Source organism: Podarcis gaigeae (genome assembly GCF_964106915.1).
Source record: "Podarcis gaigeae genome assembly, chromosome: 9".
Lineage (NCBI taxonomy): Eukaryota > Metazoa > Chordata > Lepidosauria > Squamata > Lacertidae > Podarcis > Podarcis gaigeae.
Window position 1 is genome coordinate 74,027,274 of NC_139685.1, and position 14,816 is coordinate 74,042,089.

Genomic DNA, 14,816 nt, shown 5'->3' on the forward strand with positions numbered 1-14,816 from the left:
GGATGTGGGTGGGCAGCAGATCAGTGGTGGAGCACATGCGGCGTATGTGCAGAAGGTCCCAGTTTCAATCCCTGGCCTCTCCAGTTCAAGAGGACCACAGTAGCAGACCTCTGGAGACCCTGGAAAGCCACTCCAGACACAGCTCAGCAAACTTGGCAGACCCATTCCCCCTCCAGATTTTCTGCACTACAACTCCCAGCGAGCCTCAGCAAGCAACACTGCTGGCTGGGACTTTTGGGAGTTGTGGTCCAACGCACCAGGTTGGGGAAGGCTAGGTAGACAATACTGGGCCAGATGGACCAGCAATCAGGCCCCACATGCACTATACATTTAAAGCAGCATCATACCACATTAAACAGTCATGGGTTCCCCCAAAGAATCTTGGGAACTGGAATCTGTTGAGGGTTATTAGGAGACCCCTGTTCTGCTCAGAGAGTTACAATTCCCAGAGCAGTTTAGCTATCAACCCCTCTTCCAAGGGAACTCATGCTCATGTAGTGTGGATGAGATGGGCTGCAACAGGAACTATGGGTAGCACAAACATTAATGCAGGGTTCAGCAAGCAACTGATTCAGTTTCCTCCCTCTTGGGTACAACAGAAGCAGGACAGGTGCAGTTATACAGCATCTAGCACTGCCCCAAACCAATTCTCATGTAATAAAAGCCTAGATCGAAAAGTAAACGTTATGACATCCGATTACCATGACATAGCAGTGGTCATTGTGGATTTTGCCTTGGAGCAATGCTTCATCACAGCATTAACAGATGAATGTTAAGGGCCAGGACAAGAGGTCTCCGTTTCTTAATACAAAGACCTTTGTAGAATATTCTAAACGAAGAAAAAGGCTCACCTTTCCCCAACTCCAAGCTGGAGACAATAGAAGCTAGTAGATATGTACAAAGAAACTGCAGTTTAGAGACTTGAGGGAAGTAGAGAGGGGTGGGGAAAAGATAGCTTTGAGTTCTGGAAAGGACCTTTGCAGGGAGTGCCTCAGGAGGGATTCCGAAGCGCAGCAGTGAATCTGCTGTAGGGAGTGCTTAAACTATCTCGCCCACCTATGCTCAGCTTGTATTTTTGTTGTTAAAAACGCAACTATTATGGAAGCACCTTAGAGCTCCAGTCGGGATAGCTCAGTCAGCAAAAGATTCCTGCATTGCAGGGGTTTGGACTAGATGGTCCTCGGACCCAAATCTGCAATTCTACGATTCCGTTATCTCTCCCCCCGGAAAAAACTAAACTAGCTTAAGCACTGTGCCCCTAAAATGTCACACTCTCTGGGGAAGAGTAGTGTGTGTAACAGTGCCTTGGCATTATTATTATTATTATTATTATTATTATTCATTACTTTTTTGCTCAGAGCAACTTACCAAAAAAAAAAAGTATGCACACATACCAAAATTTCCTACAATCACAGGTAACCCTTAGGCGTAACTCTTAAGCTCCCAAACTCACTGGTCACAACCCCTGAACCAAGCCAGGTTCTCTTAACGTTTCTGAGTAGGTCTCTAAAATACAAAGTGCTGTGGTTTTGTGTGTGTGTGAGTCACTGCAGAGAAAACCCTAAAAAAGCACTTACACATGCGTTTGAAGCTTTCGACGAACTCCTCCAGGCTGCAGCAGTCAGGTTGGAACCAGATTTAACCATGCTTACAGCAGACCCACCGAGATCAAGGGGATTTAAGTCAGGGATGACTATGCTCAGTCCCACGGATTTCAACAGGCCAACTCATATGACTAAACCTGGGTATAACCCATTGTTTCCAAAGTCTCGGGCTTTTTCTACAAGTATAGCTGAGCATGAGAAAACGAAGGCGCTTCGAAGAGAATGTATAGCAGAAAGTGACACGGGTCCATCCATTAATTGCAACGCTACAAGAAATTCCAAAGTTGCAATATGCGGCAGGGCAGGGCTGCCATGCCCCAACCTGCAACTTTCCCCCACATCCCAAGTTCTGCAGGGATATGTAGCTCAGAGGTTCCACTCTGACTCTCCTTCCAAGTCACCTTCTCGATGTATACCCTAAATAAAAGCATGCATAAGGGAAGTCGGACCAAGAAGCAGCCCACAGGTATCCATCTACTTAACAGGCATAGCCCTACCTTACCTTACAAAGATGTTCTGAAGAGAAGCGAGATAAACAGCATCACCCTGCACATTGCACTTCTAATGGGAAACGTTTTGGCAAACTTCGCTGCGCTGCCGAAAGCCAAGCAGTTGCTGTTTTCCTTTCCCCGGAAAAATGCTCTCTTGCTTTGAAGACAACCTGACTTGTCTTCGAACGCAGCCGCTTCTTATGCCCTCAGAAACAGCTCCTCATTGTAAATACACCGGAGTGGATGTTATCTGATTATGCAATCATATCTGATCAAAACCCTGCTAAATTCTTGGCTTGCAACCACATTACTTGGCAATACATCCCATGTGTTAATTAGGTTATTTCCTTTTGGTATTTTTGAACTTGCATTTTAATACCAACTGTTGTACGCCAAACAGGGCTGTTTTGTTCCTCTGCCTTTTATTTTCCCCTCTTAAGAGTAACCAAAAAGCTTCTCAACTTCTCCTTTTGTTCACGCTCAATGTTCTTAGAAAGGAGTTATGAAGAACTACAAAAAGCAACGATTTCTAGATTCTAGTGCAATCAGATCTTTACAAGCCTTAGAATGCACCACTGATTTTTTTTTTTGAAAAGCATTCAGCAAACAAATGTTTACTTGCCAATAGTGACAACCAAATTTACAGCCTACTATTCACCTGTATTTCCATGTTCCCCAGTTGGCCTCTCTTAGCCTCCTAACGGGCTATTTAAAAGGAGGGGAGCCACTCTGTCCTTCCTAACCTTTGCATTTTGATGCTGGTTGCAAAGAAAGGGACTTTCCTTCCGAAAAGAGCATTCCAGGCCTCTTAACTCACCTGCCTGGATTTCCTATTTGCCTATGTCAGGCAGTTCAAACCATGACTAGTTTAAAAACTATCTGACCTCATAGCTGCAGGCAAAGAACATAAACTAGTACACAACCAGCATTCCTACTTCTTCTGAAGCTGGACAAATTACAATCCTAAATAAGCTTTGAGAGAGTTACAATCTTGGTGGATCAGGGGGATGCTATGGACGTAGTTTATCTTGATTTTGGTAAGGCTTTTGACAAAGTCCCCCGTAACAGACATATTATTTTTTGCTCTTTTGGCATCTTGGGAATTAACCAGTTTTAATGTGGCATGGTATCCATTCTTAAGGATCCATTCTTAAGAATGTATCCATTCTTAAGAAAATCAGCCCTGAGTGCTCACTGGAAGGACAGATCGTGAAGCTGAGGCTCCAATACTTTGGCCACCTCATGAGAAGAGAAGACTCCCTGGTAAAGACCCTGATGTTGGGAAAGATTGAGGGCACAAGGAGAAGGGGACAACAGAGGACGAGATGGTTGGACAGTGTTCTCGAAGCTACAAACATGAGTCTGACCAAACTGCGGGAGGTAGTGAAAGACAGGAGGGCCTGGCGTGCTCTGGTCCATGGGGTCACCAAGAGTCGGACACGACTAAACGACTAAACAACAACAATGTGGCATGAGCTTCAAAGGCAACATCTATCTCCACCCGAATCATTTTAAGCTGCTAAAAGGGCTAAGCTCTGCCCAACCAGGCAGAAGAAGAAAAAATGAAAGTCACTCAGGCCTTCTAGAACATCTCATAACACTCTGTGCATAGAACTCACTTGGGTTTGCCCCAATGCTTTCTAAGGCACTTCCATTTTATGGCTTTCAGGTACAGACCGGCACATGTGTCATATTGAAACTTCCATTTTTGTAAGGGGAGATTTTGTTTATTACATTTATCACATTCCTCTCACTGGGCCACGGATTAGCTGTTCCAGCTGACTGTAGGCGGTCTCTGGGTTCTGTTACATATTGCTACGATCACCAATGTTTCATTTTCCAATGCACTTTTCTGCTGGTAAGGTGACCCCCTAAATAAAGCCGCATCTTATAAAGGCGCTTCAGAGTGGTTTGCTAGGCTCAAGGCTTCAAGAAGACCGCTTAAGTGTTCTGCTAGCACCCCATTGCTAGCTATGACAGGTTGGGGAATCTCAGGCCTGGGAGCTAAATGGGGCCCTCGAAGTCCACATCTGCCCCCTGGAATTCTCCCCAGACCACATCTTCCCTGGCAGGAGGTCCCTGCCTTGTGCTAAGCTCCAGAATACTGCCCCATAATTCTCAATATTTCACTTTTATCTGCTGAAATGAGGATCGTCCTCCTTGAATAGCCTAATTATTCGCACACTGGCAGCATGCTACGTGAATTAGATTAGGTAATTCAACAGGCGCCTCTTCCAAGAAAATGTTTTCACTCCCAAAATAACAAACATCAAGTGTGTGTGTGTGTGTGTGTGTGTGTGTGTGTGTATAAAGACCAAAGCGTCACCAAGCAGCTCCTCTTCATTTTTATGGGATGTTTTAAAAAAACAGACCTAAATAACATGTTTTGGGCCTTTGATGCAGAACGTTAATTGGGACTGCAGCTTTCAACCTGCAGCAGAGCACTTCCGGGGTTTTGCCTGCAGCCTTCTGAGGCCGTAAACCCGTGGAAATGCTCGGCTATTTTAAGCAAGCAGAAAATGGTGAAAGGTGTGTGGCCTGTTGTGCAAGGCATCAGCCATAAGCCACACGGCTGTCGAACCTCCTTGGAGCAAGCCTCACCCCCTTTTTTTGTAGTTTATCGACTTTGGTTTACTTGGGAGCGTGGGATTTGTTAGGTCAAATGGTGCAGGGTAGATTGCCCTGGCCTCCTGGCCCTGCTGCCAAACTCACTCAGCTGCTTGTCATCCGTTGGGGTTCTCCTTGAGCTCATGGAGTGGGCTCCCTCCTCCCTAGATTGCTCCAAATTTAAATCCCTGGCTAGCTTCCCCCTGCTGATAAGGCAGCTAATTAGATCAGGTGGTCCTCATTTGAATAAAATACAAGGAGGGGTGGCTCAACTACTATCCAAATTTGAAAGGAATTTGAAAGAGGGCAACCACCTTAGCCCCCTGGGAATGGGGACTGTGTTGTGTTTTTTTTAATCAAGGGAGTGATAAGGATGGGGGGAGGGAAATCACATGCTTAAACTTTTTTAAAAATCCCCTTTAGAATATCTAACATTTCAAGGAGACTGCTGACTAAAGCTTCTTCCCCTTTCGATGCACAGAGAGCTTATCAGCAGTTTGAAAATTGTACACTAGGGCAAGAGTTGCAACATAGCACATAGCCGTTGATGCCCCTGCAACAGTAATGTGGTTCTTTGGCCATTTCCTGCTCTTTTATGCTTACACAACAAAAGGCAGAGGATGCTAAGGTCCCATCCTGTGGACAGAGGGGATCACAGTCTAAACCCACAGCACCCCTTGGAGCCTGCTGACATAATCAAGGACCACCTCTCTCCATATGAGCCTATGTGGACCCTGCAAGGATAATTTGAGGCCCTTCTTCAGCTGGTACAGAATTCAGCGGCCAGGTTGCTCACCGGAGCAAGACGGTTTGAGCATCTTACACCGATTCTGGTCCGATTGCACTGGCTACCGATTAGTTTCCGGGCCCAATTTAAAGTGCTGGTTTTGTCCTATAAAGCCTTAAACGACTCAGGACCGCAATCCCTCAAGGGCTGCCTCTCCCCATATGAACCTTCTTGGACCCTGAGATCATCTTCTGAGGCCCTCCTTCGTGTGCCTCCTCCTCGAGAGGTCCGGAGGGTGGCAACATCAGAAAAGGGCCTTCTCTGCAGTGGCTCCCTGTCTGTGGAATGCTCTCCCCAGGGAGGTTCGCCTGCCGCCTTCATTATACACCTTTAGGCGCCAGGCAAAAACCTTCCTTTTTAAACAGGCCTTTGGTTGATCTGATTTACATCCTATGCCCTTTTAAATGTGTTTGTGGGAGGGGAATTTATTGGTTTGTGGTGGTGGTGTTTTTATTGTGTTTTATTGTGTTTTTATTTATGTTGTGAACCTCCCTGAGATCTACAGATCCAGGTAGGTATTCAGATTTAATAAATTATAATATAATATCATAGGGATACGGGTGGCGCTGTGGTCTATACCACTGAGCCTAGGGCTTGCCGATCAAAAGGTTGTGGTTCGAATCCCCGCGACAGGGTGAGCTACTGTTGCTTGGGCCCCAGCTCCTGCCAACCTAGCAGTTCAAAAGCATGTCAAAGTGCAAGTAGATAAATAGGTACCGATCCGGCAGGAAGGTAAACGGCGCTTCCGTGCGCTGCGCTGCTTTCGCCAGAAGCGGCTTAGTCATGCTGGCCACATGACCCGAAAAAACTGTCTGCAGACAAATGTCAGCTCCCTCGGCCAGTAAAGCGAGATGAGCGCCGCAACCCCAGAGTCGTTTGCGACTGGACTTAACTGTCAGGGGTCCTTTACCTTTTAATATAGTATCATATAAAGACAGGACTACACCAAAGTACTAGTTCCACCCACTTTAACTGTAAGTTTATGGAAACGGAATAACCTAGAAATGGTCTCCACAGCAACCCATGATCAAGACTCCACATACCTGGATGCCTCTGGGTGACTGTAGTAGCTAGCAGCTCTGACAGCTGCTACGGCCACTCACAGGCTGACCCTTTCCAGCAATCTCAACAGCAGCATAAACCAACCTCTGTTAGGACCCGGAGTCTTCTTGCAACAGAGAAGAACTGGTTCGTATGACTTCCACAGCACCCTTATTTCTCTTTGCTGCCAGACCAAGCAATAATACTGCTCAGAGGGCTGGGAGAAGGTGCTCAGTGGATGCTACAGGCACTCAGAGGCTTCAGATATTCACCTTCGTGCATACCTGCATGAAGCAGCCTGTAACTCCAGGCCCTGCGTCACACTAGGCAAAAACTGCCGCAATGATATGGGGTTGGATTACAATAGCAAGTGGTGATGACTGCCCACTTACATAAATAAATGTTCCCTACATAGCGGGAGAGTGCTTTACAGCATTACCAAAACAAGATCCCTGCCCCAACAAGCTTACACTGTTAAGGTATGACTATAAAGTAAGAAGAGAACAGAAAAGAGGCTATTGGGAGAAGCAAGCATAATAAGGTGTGTGTTTGTTGAGGTTTGCTGTGGTTGTAGAAGAGTGGATTTTAAGCAAGGGCTTTGAAGAAAGGTGGGCCCCAAAGAGACGTATTTTCTCAAAACACAAAGCCCTGTGCTCAACCCCTGCGCTTGATGACTGACTGCCTGCCCTGCACAGAATGCCTTTGAAGCTGTGTCTTAATACAACTAGCTTTTCCAGGAGACCAGCAAATCCTTGAAGTAAATGGAAGAGGAACCACTTTGGCTGTGGGGCACCACCAGGTATTTTTTCACCGTTCAAATACGCTTCGATTTGTAACAGCACACGTCTGCTGTGGAAATTACCGATGAGATATGCACAAGCCTCTCCCTCTCCCTCTCAGTAACAGCTGTCACAAGGTCACCTTTCAGAGGAGGAGGAGAATGTAAATGGGTAGAAAAAGTGGTTCGTGTAGAAAAGAAAGATTCAAAATGCTAAGAACCCTGGCTTAGAAGCTAAAAAGTACCTAAAGGAAATGGAATCCAGGGGCCACAGCAAATATTACAAGATCAGATTGCATCTAAGACCCTAATGTCAGAGACAGACTCTTTTCTTCTTAAGCCTGGAAAGGGGAACTGTTGGACAATAAATGCATCCCCCCCAAAATATTGTCCATGCTTGATGGGGCTGGTTTTCCATCTCTAAGTTAAATGCAATGAAATAAATTAATTAAGGCTGCCATCCTATGCAAGCATACCTGTACGTCTCATTGAACTCACTAAGACTTACATGCAAGTGGAGATGGATAGGGTAGCATTGTAAATTTAAAAGCCAAACCCCTTAGGCCAAAATATACATGAGATAACATCAATCATTAGGTTCTCTCAATTGATCTTAAGTTACAATACATCCCACTAAATGCTCTCAAAATATGGTTGGGCATTTAACCCATCAAGAAATAATGTGGTATTGGGTATTCCAGCATCAGTTAAAGACAAGGATTTTTAAAGCATTTGTTTTATTAGAACAAAAACTAAATACTTCCGTCGTCGTGCATGCTAATCACAAAAGCAAAATAGTTAACTATGGCTGTGTTGCAATGAAACCAAGCTAAAAATGTGGTGAAACTGATAAATGCAGTCACATTTACTGCATAATATAGCGTATGGTTCTGGTCCCTCCATCTCAAAAAGATTATCAGAGAGTTGGAAAAGGTGTGGAAAGAGGGCAACTAAAAATTATCAGGTAGCGGAAGCTAAAGTGTTTAGGGTATTTTGTTTTTTTAAGAAATGACTAAGGGGGTGCAAAAATTATGCATAGCATGGAGAAAGTGAACAGTGAGAAGTTTTTCTCCCTCTCTTGTAGTACTAGTTCCGCAGATCACACAATGGTACTGCCCGCCAATAAATTCAGAACAAAGTTGAATATTTCCTAACACAGCACAATAATAAATTTACCAAATTTGTTGCCGCAAAATGTGACGAGGGCTATAACAGCTCAGATGACCTTTACAGTAAAAGGGAGATTGGACAGATTCAGATAAATGGAGCCTCCCAGATTTTGAGGCAACATGAATACCACTTGCTGGGTGGCAACAGGGGGCAAGGACTATTGCCTTCAAGTTCTGCCGTTGGGCTTCCTGGCAGCTTCTGCCTAGACACAATGGAAAAACAGAGTGACAGACTAGATGGGACTTCAGTCCAATCCAAGTGGGTTGCTCTCATATTAAGATTTCCACTGCTGCTCAGTGTTTGCCTGACTTGGGGGAAAGATGCCCTCACAACTCTCCTTGCTGGCAAAATATAAAATCATGATGAAATGTCGAGGGCAATCCAACAGCAGAACATCCATGCCTTCGCAGAATATTGGCAATATCTGACCCTGATCATTAAAAAGGTGGCCAACTGACCGGTCAACTGACAGTATTTGACCTATCAATTGACTTAAATGTACTGACCTTTTCTCGAAATGTTAATGTATAACAAGAGGAGCAGGAGAGCAGGAGTTTAGATGCTCAGTTAGATTACACTCTCTCAGAAAACCAAAGCCTTTTTTTTTTTTTGCTTCCATTTTTAGAAGACACCAAAACACCATATCCAAGTGAGAAAATTGATTTAAAGCCTGGGTTCAAAAGATATTGACATCCCTAAGCATAAACATTATTTAGCAGTCATCGAGCGACTGCAATTTTCCACTTTTAACTAAAACATCAACTGGCAGCATGGTCCTAAGCATTTATGCAGAAATATATTCCCCCAGAGTTCAATAAGGCTTACACTCTAGCAAGTGTGTTTAAAATTGCAGCCAGATTGGTGCAGCTGTTTTGATTCAGACATTGTGTTTTGGATAATCCACCAATATTAGATTAGATTAGATTAGATTAGATTAGATTAGATAAATTTATTGTCATTGTCCGTATATACACAGTATACACAACAACGAAAATCAAACACCCAAGACCGGATTCACATACACATTCGCACATATCTCCAACACTCTCATCCTATTCAGACATAATCTATTAGAACATAACATAATCCAGAATATAACATAACCTATTAGAAGCATAGCATAACCTAAAACCTATCTCATTCCTTACTACTCACTGCTTGCTATTTCTTACAACTGGCCCTGAGATCATTATTTAGTGCAATCAGAGCTCTTGGATAGAAACTATTCAGAAGGCGTGTGGTTCGTGTTTTCATTGTCCTGTATCTTCTGCCCGAAGGCAACAGTTCAAAGAGGTTTCAATATGCTGTTTAACCAAGTACCTCCAATCAACACATGTTTAAATACTGTAATATTTTAAATATCTAACCAGCTGTAAACAAGACTGCATTCTTTCAGCTGTAACAGATCAGCTGTGGTAATTCTGTGCAGTCCTTGGGCCAGCAGCCCTTGTGCTCTGAGCCCAATCTGTAAAATGGAACAAGCATTCTGATCCACCTCCAACCATTAGTAATGCATTACAGTATTATTTTTTAATACTGTACATAATACAGTATTATTTTTACAGATTGTCACCTATCCTGCCAGGGCACTGTTTGAAAATGAAAGAAAGCTCAATACATAGCACAAAGAATGATCAGTGTCAATACAAAAACAAGATATAAAAGAAGCACGAGCTGTTTCTACAACCTACCAAATTCTATAGATTGACTGTGTCCTTAACTTAACCCCACACGTTATTATTTAACGTGCTTCACACCAAGCAAAGCAACACTATGCAAACACGAGATTAACAGGGTGAAAAGGAGGACAGCCTTCTGACCTAAACTTTGGTCTTAGTAGCAGATGAGAAAGTAAAAGAGCGGATTAATAGGAAGCTCCCTTATACCTTAATACCTTGTTGGGAGCCTCCCAGAGTGGCTGGGGCAACACAGACAGGCGGGATATTATTATTAATTATTATTATTATTATTATTATTACCCAGTCAGCACCACCCACACAGACACACAGTCTGGGTTTCAGAGATGTGAAGGATTGAACCTGCAACCTTCTGAAGCCAAAAGAGAGGCATTATCACTTTCCCAAATGAGCGCATACACAGAATACTAAGAGGTCAACTACACATGACATGCAAGCATGTATTAATAGGGTGCTTTTCTTTCTTTTTATCTTTTAAAAGCAGCACCCCCTAACACCATCACAGCTCCTTCCCTGGTTCCACAAGGTTATTTTTGCCTTATACCAATGGTGTTCAGGTGCTAAGCAAGAGACCGAGGCTGCAATCCTGTGTGTGCTTGCTTGACAGCAAGTCCCATTCAACTCAGTGGAACTTATCAGTCAATGGACTACGCTTGGGCTGCACATGTTTATACGATCACGATATCATCCGCAACAAGGTCTCCAAACACACCCACGTTTATTGACTCAACTCTAGGAAATCCAGGTGTATCAAAAGTAAGGTGGAATTAACCAGCTGTTCCTTTGTCTGTTATCGACAGCAATTCAGGTTCTTACTGGGAGAATAAGGCTGCAAACCTAAACCCACTTGCTTCCCAGTAGACATATATAGGTTTGCACTGCACGAGAGTGTTACCAGGATGCCAGGAGAAAGTTGGATGTAGCCAGTAAAAAACAAAATAAGAGCCAATGTGCAACACCTCAGCTCCTTCACTGTAAAGTCTCAACTGCCTAGTCCATATATCTGGGCCATTTTACCCCTTATTTTTATCTGTATTAATAAAGCATCATTAGCATGACTGAGATTACCTATGTACAAGTGCTTTGAAAGGTGTACTTGAAATGTGCTATGTAAATCTTAGTATCCCCACATGCAACAAGGCTTGGGCTTGATCCACACAGGGAGACACCTTTTCTCAGCAAAGCAGAGCTGAAAAATGTGTGCGCTTTGTGGGTGCCCCCCACCCACCCACTTCCATGGTTGCTATTTTCACAGTAACCCTAAAACAATGCTGTCACACCGTGCTTAAAAAGCCCAAAAACCTTACGCAGCTGCGGCTGCCAGAACCTATACACCTCCCCATACAAGCAGGCTGAGCCTTACATGACTTCCCCCCCCCCAAAAAAAAGGTCCATCGTGCTTGAATTTGTCTTCCAATGATTATTAGCAATGACAGGTAAAGGGCACAGCAGATAGCATCACTCTGGATGTTGGGGGGGGTTGAGGGATAACAAAGGAAAACGACACACACCTTCAAAGCCCCATTTGCGAGGTTCCAGGCTGACCGCACTGGACTAAATGCGACCAATGGATTAAGTTCGTTATCAAACGTTTAATGGAAGATCTTGAGTATGCCTCAGACTTATTTCCCCTCTTGTCTGCTTTAACTGCGCTGCTGTTTTCATATACATCAGCAATTTGAGCAGGCTGAACTACAACCCTCTCGCAGATGAGGCATTCTCTGGAACGTTTCCATCAGCACATAATGCTGTACATACACCCGGCTAGCACATTATCTCAGCACAAAGCATGCCAGGCTGATGCCGCTGAAGCCAGTGACGAAACCCTCCTCTAGCAGTCTTATTGGGGGGGAAAGCAAGGCTTTGTTTGCAGATGTCTGCCTTCTTTCCTTCCTTCAAATCCATACACACACACACACAAAGAAAAGCACAACAGTGGGAAATCTACCACTTGGCCAATCTCTCCTACTATGCTCAATGATTCCTTCACATTTTAGGCAAACGGGATACCTAATATTACCGGGGTGTAAAGGAGAAATCAGAAAACACAGAGTCACACACCCCTTAAGAGTGTTGCAGCATTGACAAATACCATCTACCTATTAAAGAGCAGCACAGAACATCACATTTGTTCTGGTTTTAATATAAATTTAGTGGGGGCAGGGAATGAGCTTGGTGCGTGTGAATTTAAAAAAAAACCCAAACCCTCTTTTTCTGCTTTTGTGTCCATCATTCTGAACGCATGCATCCCTTGCAGAAGCAACCCAGGGCATCTGATTGTAAATGAGCGTACACATGTTATCTTTTAGAAACTGACTGCTCTCATATTTCATCTTTTGTGACATTTGGAAGGGGGAAGAGAGAGAAATAATATCAGAGGGCAATTAATGGGAGGATAAAGAAGTCTTTATTCTCTGGGAAAGGGCTGGGTATGTTGTTGCTCTTGCTATTGGAATCTCACATGCTCTCATGCAGACAGAGAAAGAGGAAATGATCCTGAAAAAAGGCAGGAGGGAGGGAGGGAGGGAGGGAGGGAGAAAAATAGAGAGATGTGTCATTAGGAACTAAGGTGAAAAGAAAAGGAAGGAGATCCTCTGTGGGTGTAACTAGCAGGGAGGTTTCTGGTCCCCAACCCGAGCCCTCAAACAAATGGGGTGGCACTTGTCTGCAGAGTAAGGGACAAAACAAACATCTGCCCCCATGTACCCCCCCCCCAAAAAAGTATACACACAACCTTGAGCTTCAGGGAGGCTCAGGAATCATTTACAAAAGGGTTTGCTCATCGCCTTAAAGAATAACAGCAGCACCCCAAGCACACCACCCTACCTAATGGGAAAATGGGAGATACTGGGGGTAGGGTTTTCAATACCTGAAACAATACGGGGAATGCTATTCTCCTCCCCCCCCCCAAAAAAAAAAAATTACATTGGGGAGGGGTGGGAGAGAAAGGGGAGGATAGGTACCTGCAGTCTCCAACAGGACCCCTCTGCAGTCTAGGCTCCCAAGCAGATTCTGGGGGAGGAACTGTGCAGCAACAACAACCCCTCTCCCCTTTTAAATAAAAAAAGAACATCCCCATTTCTCCCACCCACCCAAAGCGAAAATCCTAAGAAGTGATCAAAGTGAAAGGGGAAGAGGGGAGAAAGAGAGCTTTGCTACCTCATATGACAATAGGTAAAACACACACACACAGGGACATGAGACTGAGGAGATATTGAGGAGAGGGGCTACATAGCCCATCCCCCCCAAAGAAATAACTGGAGAACTCTCCCCCCCCAGTCTGAAAATTGTGGGGAGTTTTATTGCCTCTTGCGAGAATAAGGCCACCACACATCCCCCATCTATCAGAAATGGGGAGGGGGTCCCCCCGGAATAATAGAAACAGGACTTCACCCACCCAAGCTGAGGATAAAGCAGAGGGGAGGGGGGCGCCTTTACTGCCCGACGGAAACACACACCTAGATCTAGGGGGTGTCCCTAGACAAAATGATAACGAGACCCTTCCCCAAAACTGTGGGCAGGAAGGGCCCTCTCCTCCTAAAGGTTCTCAATGGGCACCCCAATATTTGGGGGAGCCCCCACATTACGGTCCTCAATAGCACTGCAAGATTGAGGGGTGGTCGTCCTCAGAATGCTCCTCAAGATCACCCCAGGATTGGGGTGGGCACCTCACAATTTGGGGCGTCCCTTCACAATGATATTATCTCCGGGGTACCCCAAGTTTTGGGGGACGCCCCAGAACGGTCCTCGAGAGTACCTCGGGGTTTCTTTTGGGGGGCGCCTCAAGGCTGCGGAGAAATGAGTGGGGCGGGGGCGCCCCTGCCTCGCGGGAGTAGGGGGGCCCTTCCCCCTCTGCCCCCCAATAATGAGCAGAGAAAGCGGCTGCCTGGAGGAGGGGGCAGAGGAAGGAAAGGAGGAAGGGGCGCCCCTGGAGGAGAGGGGAGTGGGCTGGTGGGTGCCGGGCACCCCGGGGTCCGCCTCTACCTCTCTCTTGCGGTGCCGGGGGAGAAGCGGGCGGCCGGGCAGGCGGTGGGTCGGTGGGGCGAGCGGGGCTCTCGGCTTCGCTGCGGGCGGTGCTGGCGGCGTCGCCCTGCGGACCCCGCGACGACGGCAGCTGCTGGCTCTGCGGCGGCGAGGCGACGACCGGCGGCCTGCCTGCTCCTCGGCGGCCCGGCCTCCTCCTCCGCCTCCGCCGCCGACCACGGACCGCCCACCGCCCGGCTCCTCCTCGCGGGCGGGCCCGCCGCCGCCGCCGGCCCGGCTTCGGGGCCCGGCCTGGCTCCGAAGGACCTCCATGGCGCCGGCAAAAGCGGAGAAACGGAGCCGACGGAGCCGCAGCCAAGACGCCTCTCTCCTCCTCCTCCTCTGCTTCCGCGCGCACGGGGGTCCCTGAGCGCGTGCAGAGTTCCCCCGCGTCTGGCGGTGGTTTGCCGGCCACAAGGGCCCTTCCTTAAGACCAAGGGTAATCCAGTCCTACGGTTGCCACCCATAGGTGCCAGCTCCTTGGGGGGGGGCACCCACAAAACTCCCCACCCCCCACGAAGAGGGGCCGGGCACCCATGTGTTTTGGCACCCACCGGGGCACCCACCTGTCCTGTACAAAGCAGGATTGTCCTGTATTTCAGTGTAAAATATATTTCA

The 14,816-nt window shown here is 46.2% G+C and overlaps 1 protein-coding gene across 4 annotated transcripts in view; it reads right to left on the bottom strand.

The window, feature by feature from the left end:
• SMOX (spermine oxidase) overlaps nucleotides 1–14,394 on the bottom strand; it is a 44,124-nt gene extending 29,730 nt beyond the window's left edge. Inside the window, exon 1 of one of the 4 annotated variants that reach the window (XM_083756615.1) lies at nucleotides 14,160–14,394. The gene's annotated coding sequence lies outside the window, so the exon portion shown is untranslated. Of the gene's footprint in view, nucleotides 1–2,106; nucleotides 2,263–14,159 lie in introns of those variants that run through there. The other 3 variants (XM_083756613.1, XM_083756616.1, XM_083756614.1) reach the window with 3 other exon arrangements.
• Between the last annotated feature and the right edge of the window lie 422 nt (nucleotides 14,395–14,816).